Genomic DNA, 13,325 nt, shown 5'->3' on the forward strand with positions numbered 1-13,325 from the left:
CCACTTTTCTTAATCCACTAAAATTTGTTGAAACCTCTTGTCTCCTGGAGAAAACTCTCCTATTCTTTTCATTCCCTAAAGTGAATTATTATGCTCTTAAGAGTTAAAACTCATGAGCAACTAAGAAGAGTCAGTTGCTTCCTGGAAGGAAAAATCACTTGGAGTTAGTGGAAATAAAGAAATATTAATAGAAAGAAATTCTAGGGATTCCCCCCACCAGAAACTCAATATAGCGAACAAAAAGAACTTGAAGAAAAATGGACTAAATTACTGGTAACAATTTTTGTGCAAATGGGTAACTTCACATTTTCTTCTGTTCATTGTCTCAAAGTTTTGCATCAGGTCATTTGGCTGCTTATCCAGCACCTAAAACAAAAACAAAACTCATTGAATCAAAGAGTTTATGGTCTTTGTAGAGTATTTGGAAAATGCATAACAGTGCCAAGTTAACAAAACTTGAGCATACATCATCTGTGTGAACATTCTGGTAAATTTTCTTCAATTTAAGTACATTTATAGGTATATCTCACATGCTAGCAAAGTGATGCTCAAAATTCACCAAGCAAGGCTTCAACAGTACATGAATCAAGAACCTCCAGATGTTCAAGCTGGATTTAGGAAAGGCAGAGGAACCAGAGATCAAATTGCCAACATCTATTGGATCACAGAAAAAGCAAGAGAATTCCAGAAAAATATCTAATTCTGCTTCATTGACTATGCTAAAGCCTTTAACTGTGTGAATCACAACAAACTGTGGAAAATTCTTCAAGAGATGGGAATACCAGACCACTTTATCTGCCTCCTGAGAAATCTGAATGCAGGTCAAGAAGCAACAGTTAGAACCGGACATGGAAAAATGGACTGGTTCCAAATTGGGAAAGGAGTACATCAAGGCCGTATATTGTCACTCTGCTTATTTAGCTTATATGCAGAGTACATCATGTGAAATGCTGGACTGGATGAAGCACAAGCTGGAATCAAGATTGCTGGGAGAAATATCAATAACCTCAGATATGCAGATGACACCACCCTTATGGCAGAGAGTGAAGAGGAACTAAAGAGCCTCTTGATGAAAGTGAAAGAAGAGAGTGAAAAAGCTGGCTTTAAACTCAACATTCAAAAAGCAAAGATCATATTATCTGGTCTCATGACATCATGGAAAATAGGTGGGAAAACAATGGAAACAGTGACAGACTATTTTTTGGGGCTCCTAAATCACTGCAGATGGTGACTGCAGCCATGAAATTAAAAGATGCTTGCTCCTTGGAAGAAAAGCTATGACCAACCTAGACAGCATATTAAAAAGAAGAAACATTACTTGGCCGACAAATGTCCACCTAGTCAAAACCATGGTTTTTCCAGTAGTCATTTATGGATGTGAGAGTTGGACCATAAAGAAAGCTGAAAATGAAAATTGCTCAGTCCTGTCTGACTCTTTCTGATCCCATGGACTGTATTTATAGTCCATGGGACTCTCTAGGCCAGAATACTGGAGAGGGTAGCCTTTCCGTTCTGAAGGGGATTTTTCTAACCCAGGGATTGAACCCAGGTCTCCCGCATTGCAGGTGGATTCTTTACCAGCTGAGACACAGGGAAGCCCAAGAAGACTGGAGTGGGTAGCCTATCCCTTCTCCAGGGGATCTTCCCACCCAGGAATCTAACTGGGGTTTCCTGCATTGCAAGTGGATTCCTTAACAAATTGAGCTATCAGGGAAGCCCAAAGAAAGCTGAGCACTGAAGAATTGATGCTTTTGAACTGTAGTGTTGGAGAAGACGCTTGAGAGTCCCTTGGACTGCAAGGAGATCAAAGCAGTCAATCCTAAAGGAAATCAGTTCTGAATATTCATTAGAAAGATTGATGCTGAAGCTGAGGCTCCAATTCTTTGGCCACCTGATGTGAAGAACTGACTCATTTGAAAAGACCCTGATGCTGGGAAAGATTGAAGGCAGGAGGAGAAGGGGACGACAGAGGATGAGATGGTTGGATGGCATCACCGACTCTATGGACATGAATTTGAGCAAGCTCCGGGAGTTGGTGATGGACAAGGAAGCCTGGCATGCTGCAGACCATGGAGTCACAAAGAGTGGGACACTGCTGAGAGACTGAACTGAACTGATAGGTATATTTCCCTGGTGGCTCAGATGGCAAAGAAGCTGCCTGCAATGCAGGAGATCCACGTCAGAAAGATCCCCTGGATAAAGAATGGCAACCCACTCCAGTATTCTTCCCTGAAGAACTCCGTGGACAGAGGAACCTGGCAGTCTACCGTCCATAGGTCGCAAGACGTCAGACACGACTAAGTGGCTAGCCCTTTCACACTGTGCTGTGCTTAGATTCTCAGCCGTGTCTGACTCTTTGTGACCCCATGCATGGCAGCACACCAGGCTTTTCTGTCCTGGGATTCTCCAGGCAAGAATACTGGAGTGGGTTGCCATACCCTGTTGCAGGGGATCTTCCCAACCCAGAGACTGAACCCAGGTCTCCCACACTTTCACCATAGGTATGTTTATTTAAATTAATATCATATTAAAATTTTACCTGCTATTTTTAATTAGAACTATGTATTTAACATTTTGACATTATTAATTTTACAAGTCATAACTTTAATAGCTGTATAATAGTCCACAATATGGATAAATGACAATTTGTTTGACTTGTCCTCTATTATTGGACATAAGGAAATATCTAAGTTTTCTGTATCAAAATAGTGTTTCAACAAAACTAATTATATATTGCTATTTGTCTACATCTTGTTATACTCATTATGATGATTTTCAAGAACTTAACTTAGTTGGTCACAGGCTAAAAACTTGTATCAGACCCTGAATGTGTGTGGAAAAAATTTTCCAGAAGCACTTCACAAAATTACGAGAATTTCTATCTCATCGCATTCCTCCCAAGTCTAGTATGAGTTTTTAAAACATTAATCAGTTTTATAAGTGCAAAGTAATATTCCACTTATAAATGCCTTTAATATTAGAATGTCTCCTAAATAATTTATAGTTGAGTATTACATTTTTATTCTTTTATTGAAGGAGCTAAGTCTCTTTTTAAAAAATGTTATACATTTAGCATTTCTTTGTTTTCTTCTTTGTGTGTTTTTTTTTTACTTTAACTTTTGTTTTCTTTCTTGGAGATTTGAAACTTTTAAATTTACTTTTAACTTTATCACTAGATTACTTTGAAAATGTTTTAAAAGTATATTTATTTACATCTTCAGTACTGAAAGAATGAAGGATAAACATTTGAACTCCTCTTTCTTACCTTTGTAGGATGAGGAATTTAATGTTTTTTCCTTAGCCTAATTTCTCCTTATCTTTGTCATTCTAGCTTTTGTTAATATCCTGGAGTTTTTTCCTTTAAAATGATAATTGAAAATTGCTGTTTTTACACTATTTATCTTCTCTTTCAGGAATCATTTTAGCATATGAATTTAATTTTTATTGTCATTGTTAACAACAGGCAGTTAGATTTAACTTTATGTTTTCAGTGTTTCTTGTTGGGCTTATTATTTATTTATGCTTTAGATTGAAGTATAGTTGACTTAAAATACTACAGTTTCAGGTGTATAGCACAGTAACTTGATATTTTTATAGATTATACTTCATACAAAGTTGTTATTAAATAGTGAGTATATCCTTATGCTGTACATTACATCCTCATGCTTCTTAATCCTCTTGCCGAGCTTGCCTCTCCTCTTTTCCACTGTTGCCTTCTGGGAACCACTAGTTTGTTTTCTGTATCTGGGTCCATTTCTGTTTTGTTATATTCATTTGCTTTATTTTTTAGATTCTATGTATAAGTGAAAACATATATATTTGTCTTTTTCTGACTTATTTCACTATATTTAATATCCTCCAGGACCAACCGTGTTAAGTAAATGGCAAAATTTCATTCTTTTTAATGGTTGAGTAATGTTCCATTGTCTGTGTGAATCACATCTTCTTTATCCATTCATCTGTTGATGGACACTTAGGTTATCTTGATTATTGCATATAAAGCTGCTATGAACATTGAGGTGCATATATCTTTTCAAATTAATATTTTTGTTTTCCTTGGATATATATCAGAAGTGGGACTGCTGGATAGTATGTGGAAGGCTTATAAAAGTATAATTTCTATATTGGGCTCTTAATTTTTAATTCATACCTTAGCTGGAAAAAACTTCAAGTAATTAAAGAAAAGGCCTGTCAGTGGTTTGTATTTTGTGGCTGTGCACATGTGAGAAGGACTTCGCTGTCTTTATGTATAAGAATAACAGATTATTTGGGATTTGTTATAAGGGCTCTTTAAAAAAGAACTCTTTAAAAAAGGCTTCTAAAAAAGCCTCTTTAAAAAAGCATTTTCACCTAAAACCTCTGTTGATGTTGCTTCACAGTTCTCTGACACTTAGCAGCAGAGAGAACATTCTGATGCTTTTTGTATAAAGTTTGTAGAAATTTTCCCTATATCTTTTCAATTCGATAGTATCTTTGGAGACATTCTGTGGATGTCTTCTAATATCTTGCCTGGTACTTTAAATATAAGTCTTTGCTTTGGTTCCTGTTGTCGTGATTTATTATGTAGGTATACATATAATTCTCATGTGCGATTTACCTTCTCTTTTATTTCTTTCCTCCTTATCATAATTTGAATGCCTTTGTCTTTCCTCCTCACATTCTTGGCAAGCTTTTCAGGTTTGTCCTTCATAATCAAAGATGGCGCTTTCTTACAGTGCTAACCCTTTCTTTTTACCTTCAGTGCAAATTTTAATTCTGCTATTGCCTTTTGGCTTTCTTGCAGTTTTTTCCCTCTTACAGCCAATCTTCATCTCATGATGTTTTAAAATCTCATTATTTCCATTTTTTTTCTCCATAGAGGCATTTCTGCTTGTTCGTTTCTGATTTCTGGTGAATACAGAGGGAACTCTTGCCCCAGTGTAATTTGCAGGAACATGTTCTTCCTGGTGGGATACCAGGAGCTTCTTCAGGTGAGTCTTAGTTGCATGTTTCAAAACTAATGGCTTGAATCTTATTTTGATCACTTTGAACAAGATCATTATCGCCTCCTACCCCTGTTCTGAAACAGCGTTTCTCAATGTTGGCGCTCTGGACGTTTGTACGGGATAATTCTTTGTGGCAGGGCTGTCCTGGGTCTTGTAAGAGATTCAGCCGTGCGCTGGGGCCCCCACTCACCAGATGCCAGTATGCCAGCAGCATGTCCTGGACCTTTCCCCAATGCTTCCAACACCCCCCTCCCCAGCATATCTCCAGACGTTATCACATGTCCCCTTGTACCTGATGAGAACCACTGCTTTAAAGGAACTTTACAAAGTTAAACTCAATTCTAGAAAGAAAAAAGAAAGTAGTTAAGTAGGATGGAGGTCAAAATAAGTCAAGAAGTCATGAAAAGATACACTTAAATGACTTTAAAGCAGCACTTACATTCATGGAAACAATTTGTTGTTTTGCAGAATGGCCGTAGGCCATGAATGCTCGAAGTGGTGACTTGTTTTGTGAATACTGCCGTTAATCAGGTAATAGCATGACAGCAAACACAGCAAGAGCTGAGAAGTGGCAGGCACATCAGTTTCCGTGTTCACCAGTTTCCGTGTTCACTGTGGGAATGACGTGGACTCAAATCCAAAGGTCAGCCTTCCAGTAGATAAACCAATATTCTGTCCCAGAACTCAGCTTCAAGAGTAAGACAGCACATTTTAGTGTCTCTAGATGGGGCTCAGTGGTAAAGAATCTGCCTGCAATGCAGGAGACCTGGGTTCGATCCCTGGGATGGGAGGATCCCCTGGAGTAGGAAATGGCAACCCACGCCAATATTCTTGATTGGGAAACCTCATGGACAGAGGATCCTGGTGGACTAAACTCTATGGGGTCACAAAGAATCAGATATGACTCAGTGACTGAACACACACGCATACACACTTGGTGTCTCTAGATACTATTAAATTAGGAACTGAATGGAAGAGGTGGGTGGATGTGATTTTTAATGAGTAATGCAGAGTGACGTGAGTCATTTATATAGTCTGATACAAATTGATGTTTTTTCTAGGTAGCAGTTTTATGTCCTTGTAGCAATGTAATCTGAAGTTCACCGCATTTGAAATAGTTTTCATTGTCTGGAAAATGTTCATTGTTTTAATTCAACCAGACATACAATATGGCACAACTAATATGATTACATAATTTTTTTGGCAAGTATCTTATATTTTCTCCTTTTAAATTTAAAGGCAATAATCCACACCAACTTAATTATACTGTCATTTAAATGAATTTATATCTATTTTGGAATGGGTTCAATGACTATGAGATTCATTTTGCCATTTTTTTTAACTGTTCTGCTTCATAAAGAAAATGACTAATGTCTTCTGCTAATAGCAATTACAGGAAAATATGGTTCATGTAGCAACAGAACCCTTCATGAGCAACATTCAACTTTTTATGTCAGAACCTTTTTTCCTTCAAAAGTCTGTGCTGCTTGAATAGTTTAATTGTGTGTAAAATGTTGTCCAAATCTTAGATTTCAGGCAAAATAATCAAAACACTGCACACTGGCTGCTATTTTGATAAGTGCCTACGTACTCAGCATCAGCCTAAATGTATCTGGGAATGCAAAAAAAAACCGTGAACTTAGAAGGCTAAAAGTGAGATGAGAGAAAACTTTTTTCCCCCGTGTGAAACTGTATGTTGCATAATGTAACCTATCAATATTCTCAGAGTGAACAAAAGCGCTTGCATTTGGGGCAGGCTGTAATAGTACAAGGCCATGAACCTGAGGAAGAATTCTCCGGCCTCCCCCTTCCACTTCCGTCCCTCAGGATGCAAAGCCGGGTAGTGCAGAATCCAGGCATCCACCATGAAGGTTCTTTTGGCCTCTGCTTTCTGCAGAGTATTCCGGGCTTTGACAAAAGGCACATTAAATAGCACTGCTTTCCCCTCCCCAGCTCTCTGGGCAGGAGTTGGCCAGAAGACAAAAACTCTCCAGTGTACAGTCAATTTCTAGCCTGTATGTTCTCTTCTACCCAAGTCCTCATGGAAGAGCCCACAGTCCTCTGCACAGCTGGGGAGAGGTAAGGAGATCTGTCTATCAACAGTGAATGCTTAAGTTTGAAAGCTTAAATTTAAAAAAAAATCAACAAACAAAAACAGAGAATGCAGCTTCCCATGTGCCTTTGGCTTTTCAAAAGCACTGCAGTGACTGGGCTTGCATGGCTGAAAGGCCATCTTAATTTCTTATGATTGAGAGGGTCTTTCCTCAGAACAGCTAGATCCCCATTGCAAAGACAAAGATTTTCTTCTATCTTGGTTTCTTCAGTCGCCAAACGGAAGAATTATTCATAAGTGAAAAGCAGTCATTCACAAGACCTCAGAAGATTCCGGGAGAAGAGAACAGAAAGTGGCGTGGGAGTGGTGTCCTTTCCGTCTTCAGGAAGGACTCCCACAGGCAGATAACAAAACCGTGACTGAGGACTGTGACTGAACCCTTACCTTTTAGGCTCTTCTGAAACTATTACAACTACGAAAACACTTTTTTATTGATTTTACAGTCCTTTTGACATTTAAAAAAATCAAAGCTATACAAATACATAGTTTAAAAAGCTGATTAGTTCTATGAGGTTTGTAATGAAAATCAGCATTTTCTTCCCTACCATTTCTCATTCCCAATTCAACAATTTTAACCATTCTTAGCTTCTTTTAAATGTTCATCCACATTTTCAGAGACAAGATTATATTTTCTGATGTTGAAAATGGACTTGGTAGATTTTTTTTCCTTCTGTTTGGCTTGACTGCTTTTGTGTATTATTCAGAAGTTGAAAAACCCTTAGAAGAAGCTGATAATTTTTACTAACTAATAACTTTTACTAACACCTGGAAAAGTGCAAAACCAAAAAGTTACAGATCAATACATTGTCACAAACGGACCACATAAGCAGCATCAGAAATAGAAAGCTGTACCTCAAAAACCCCCTTAATGGCCCTCTCAATTATTATCCCCATCTGCATTTGGAAGCGCAGCCATAATTTTAATTAAAATTAATTAAGAAGTAAAGGAGCAATTGGAAGAAAAGTTATGACCAAACTAGACAGCATATTAAAAAGCAGAGACATTAAAGGTCCGTCTAGTCAAAGCTATGGTTTTTCCAGTGGTCATGTATGGAAGTGAGAGTTGGACTGTAAAGAAAGGTGAGTGCGTAGGAACTGACGCTTTTGAACTATGGTGTTGGAGAAGACTCTTGAGAGTCCCTTGGACTGCAAGGAGGTCCAACCAGTCCATCCCACAGGAGATCAGTCCTGAACATTCAATGGAAGGCTGATACTGAAGCTGAAACTCCAATACTCTGGCCACCTGATGTGAAGAGCTGACTCATTTGAAAAGACCCTGATGCTGGGAAAGATTGAAAGTGGAAGGAGAAGGGGACAAAAGAAGGTTAGAGAGTTGGATGGCAACACCAACTTTGTGGATATGAGTTTGAGTAAGCTCCAGAAGTTGGTGATGGACAAGGAAGCCTGGCATGCTGAAGTCCATGGGGTTGCAAAGAGTTGGACATGACTGAATGATTGAACTGAACTGAACTGAAGAGGTAAAGATTTTTATTCATGGTTTTCTTGATTAAAAAATATTTTTGCTCTTTGATCAAGCATTCCCAAACACCACTGATTTACCATCTCTCTCTCTTTTTTTCACTGTACTGCATGGCATGTGGGCTTTTAGTTCCCCACCCAGGGATCTAACCCACATCCCCCAGCATGGGAAGGCAAAGTCTTAACCACTGGACCTCCAGGGAAGTCCCAGGAATTTTTAACGTATTGTGTATATGGATATAGATATAGATATAGAGGGTGTTTATATGTATTGCAAGTTTTCTTCCAGTCCATGACTGGCCTTCTAAAAAATCTTACCTCTTCATAAGGTTCTTGTTAAGTTTCTCTATCAATAATACACTCAGAAAAAAGATGAGAAGTATTAGCAGTTAAAAGTTGATTTTAACTGCTATCCAACATAAGATGGAATCTGGCCTTATTAATTTTAGTTAAACTTCCCCTTCTTTTTCATATGTTATATTTTATCCAGATGACTTATGGAGGGTCTTTTGGGATATATTATGACTACTGTTATACTTTCAACATAGACTCACTGTGTGATTAATTAACCAACAACCCTTGCCATATTTGAAGACACCTAAACCTACTAATATAAAAGGGTCTGCCCTTTAGAGCCTTTATGGAGATTGCAACATAAACAAAGCACTCCACATGAATGTTTAATGACAAATGATATGATAATGACATGAAAAATAATCAGCCAAGAAGGTAATAAGGTTATGAAGCAAGAGAGAAAAATTTTTTATTGGAACATGATGTTAAATCATTTTTTAAAATTTATTTTTCTTTTAATGGGAGGTTAATTTCTGTACAATATTGTGTTGGTTTCTGCCATATATTATGAATCAGCCATAGGTATACATATGTCCCCTCCCTCTTGAACCTCTCTCCCACCTCCCACTCCATCACACCCCTCTAGGTTGTCACAGAGCACCAGGTTTGAGCTCCCACATCATATAGTAAATTCCCACTAGCTATTACATATGATAACGTATATGATTCAATGCTACTCTCTCAGTTCGTCCCACCCGCTCATTTTTAAGCTTGTTAGAAACATCCTTATTACAAGTCTTCTTTTTTTTTTCCTTTATTTATTTATTTATTTATTTTTTCAGTGGGTTTTGTCATACATTGATATGAATCAGCCATGGATTTACACGTATTCCCCATCCCGATCCCCCCTCCCACCTCCCTCTCCACCCGATTCCTCTGGGTCTTCCCAGTGCACCAGGCCCGAGCATTTGTCTCATGCATCCCACTTGGGCTGGTGATCTGTTTCACCAAAAGAGACACAGAAGTACAGAACAGACTTTTGAACTCTGTGGGAGAAGGTGAGGGTGGGATGTTTCAAAATTACAAGTCTTCTTAAACACTTCACTCTATGCACTACAGAATGGGTATCACCTCCATTCACTGAATGAACAGTACATTGAATGCAGCTTTAAAGTGCTTGTAAAAGTGGAAACTATTACAACCATCTATTACAAAATGGATACCACTTTCATTCACTTAAAGAAATCTGTACAAAACACAGTTTGCAAATAGCTTGTTAAAAACTAATTTATTACAAGGCTGGTGAAACACTTCACTCCATGCATTGTGAAAGGAGTATCACTTCCACCCACTGAAAGTGCACTGTGCCGAACGCAGCTTGCAAGTAGCTTTTCAGAAACACGTTTTAACACGTCTCCTTAACGCCCTATCATTTTCAATCAGTAAAGAAGTTTTGGGCTACCTCAAAGAAAATGATTGATTTCTTTCTTTGTGGAATTGTGAAGAGTTGCTCCCTGTTTCCAATCAGGACAATAACTACCTTTCTTTCAAACTCTTTTTTTTTGTTGTTCCTTCTTAAAATCTGACACAACCAATTTCTCTGGACTCTCTACTGAAAGAGATTCCTTTTATTCAATTTGTCCAACATGAAATTTGAGTTGAGAACTTTCTAGGAAATGACAAAGATGTGATTCATGTTTCAAAGTTATTTTTTTTCCATGTGGACACCTTAAACCAAAAAAAAGAATAAAACCTTGTCAGTTGGATTAAGGTGTACTGAATTCTTCAGGCATTTGGCCAGAATTCTCAGGAAGACACAGAAAAGCCTGAGAGTTGTAAAACCAGAAAGACAATTGAGCTACATGAAGAAGGCAGGGAAGGCTATAACATCAGTGACACATTCAAGATTCTCAGCAACTATCTCATGACCAAAGACAAACAATCTTCTTCCTCTCAAAATCTGCTCGTGTTTTCATGACCCCATCTTTCTGAATGACATCATTTTCATCCCCATCACTCAGGCAGAAAGCCCCCAATGTTTTACCAAGAGCTGTAATTTCCACCTCTGAAATGTCTCTGACTTTCATCACTTCCTCTTAATGTCCATGACTACTGCTCTAGCATTTCAAGGTTGAATAACCTCATCCCTGAACTATAGCTTCTAACTTGAAGTCTATCCATATTAATCACCCCCAACTAGGGTGTCTTTAGCCTCTCCTTATGCCAATACATCTTCCATGCGACCACTGTATTATATTTCTTATTGCTATTGTATTCTGCTCAAAAACTTCCAAGGTCTTACTTATTGCCAACAGAATAAAGTAAAAACTCCTTAGCAAATGGTCAAAGCCATTTGTAAACTGACTTCAACTGAATCGTGTTCCTTTTTAATTTCAAGAATGGTCTACTTCCCTGCCCTAGACTACTGTCAATGCTTTAACTTCCCCCAACAAAGAAAATTTCTATTTCTGTTGAAATCATACACATCTCATGTTTAGGTCAAATGATACCTTCTCCATCTAACTTTTTAACTTCTCTAGTTAAACTTGGTCATTCTCTCCATGGTCATTTCTCTCAAAGCTATATTAGACATGTTTCTCAGACTTTATCAAGTCTCATAGAAGTCTTGTTAAAATGTGGATTCTGAGTCAGTAGCTCTGGAATGGAGCTGAGATTCTGCATCTCTAATAACCTCCCACTGGACACCTGTGCTGTTGGACTTTGCATCTACTTTGAGGAGCAGAGTCCCAGTTATTATCAAGAAGCAGCATTTTGTCACCGTTCTGCTTAATATTGGAGTCTGCTGGAAACACAGCTTCCTTCTCAGAAAGAGTGCACTCCTTCTGAGCAGATTCTTGATTATACCTGTATCTTACACACTTCCTAGTCTGGTGCCTTGCTGGTAATTTTGGTGAAAGATTCAGCCAATGAAACAAAATTCCAAATTAAAATCTAGATTGTGGCTTATGTCAGAATTTATTTCCCATCATCCTTGATGGCAGAGAATTCTGCAATAGTTTAGAGAGCCTATGCCTTGCTGGGCAGGCACTCTTATTGATTATCTGATTTATTACTCTATCATTCAAAAGGATATGTGAAGGAGTTCCTTTATTTTACAGTGCCAAGGTCTGATTCCCCTGAAGAATGTCCTGTACTGGTCTGATGCCCTCTGATAATGTTTCCATTCATCTCTAAATTAAATGCCCCAGGTAGCAATATCATTCATAATTTAAGCAATCTCTGCTATTTCAATTGTCACCACTGAACATTGTCCGGGATATCAACTTTTAGCATCCCCTTTCTACCTATCATCTTTAATATGTTACCTCTTGTAACTAGAACTGAGCTTTTCTTGGGAAACCCCCCGGGTATGCCTGGACCTACTAACCTGCTTCTAACGAAGGGAACATGACAGAAGTGATGGAATGTCACTCCTGAGTACATTAAAAAGGACTATGACTTCCATCTTGCTTGCATTCTCTCTTTCTTTGACTTTTCTTACTGGCATACTTTGGTGAGTAAATTGCTGTGTTGAAGAAGGCTAATTGCAAGGAACTGAAGTTGGTCCCTTGATTTATCTCTTACCAAAAGCCAGTGAAAAGCTGAGTCCTACAGTTCAACAACCCGTGAGGAGTTGAATCACGACAACAATCACATGAGTGAGTTGGGAAGGAGATCTCTGCCCAGCCGAGCTATGAGCTGACGTCACCCCTGTTTGTTACCTTGACTAGAGTCCTGTCAGACACCTTGAGTCAGAGGCCTCAGCTAAGATGCAGCCTCAGAAACGGTGAGGTAGTAAATGTTTGTTGTTAAGCCACTAAGGGTTTTTATTTTGGGGCCTGTTATAAGGCCTGTGGAATTATCTTAGTTGCCTGACCAGGGATTGAACCTGGGCCCGTGGCAGTGGAAGTGCCAACTCCTAACCACTGGACCACCAGGGAATTACCAAAGTCACTGAATGTTGAGATAGTTGGTTAACCAACAATAATTAGCTAATCCAGTGGGTCTCCTTCTTCATGCGTAATGTATCTTTTTATCAACACAATTTTAATTATTCTTTTCACATGAATGGTCACATTTTTACCTAGGAACCCCTTAATAATAATAAAATAAATTTGAAAAAGCTATTAAGATACACATGGTTGATTGAAAAGTAAAATGGATATATATAGACTAAATGTTTAGAAAAAATTCTACTTTCTAGTCTCTGTAAAGCCAAAGATATAGAAAAGAAACAAAGAGGATGGGTCATTGGTGTTTCTGATGGGTATGTGTTATGCACAAATAGGCTCATGATGTGAGAAAGGGAAGGCTGAGATGAATGATATTTTTCATAAGACACATTCATAGCAAGGCTGATATTTTAAATTGTTTTATGAATTACCAACTCTTGCCTCCCCACCTAAGAGCATATTTTTGTTAAATAAACTATTGCTTTTTGAAACATTATAATG

The 13,325-nt window shown here is 38.2% G+C and overlaps 1 non-coding gene across 1 annotated transcript; it reads right to left on the reverse strand.

Moving 5' to 3' along the window:
• Window positions 1-12,739: 12,739 nt before the first annotated feature.
• On the reverse strand, window positions 12,740-12,812 carry TRNAG-UCC. The gene has a single exon. It is a non-coding gene; the product is annotated as a tRNA-Gly (tRNA).
• Between the last annotated feature and the right edge of the window lie 513 nt (window positions 12,813-13,325).

Source organism: Cervus canadensis, chromosome 20 (assembly GCF_019320065.1).
Source record: "Cervus canadensis isolate Bull #8, Minnesota chromosome 20, ASM1932006v1, whole genome shotgun sequence".
NCBI classification, from domain to species: Eukaryota; Metazoa; Chordata; class Mammalia; order Artiodactyla; family Cervidae; genus Cervus; species Cervus canadensis.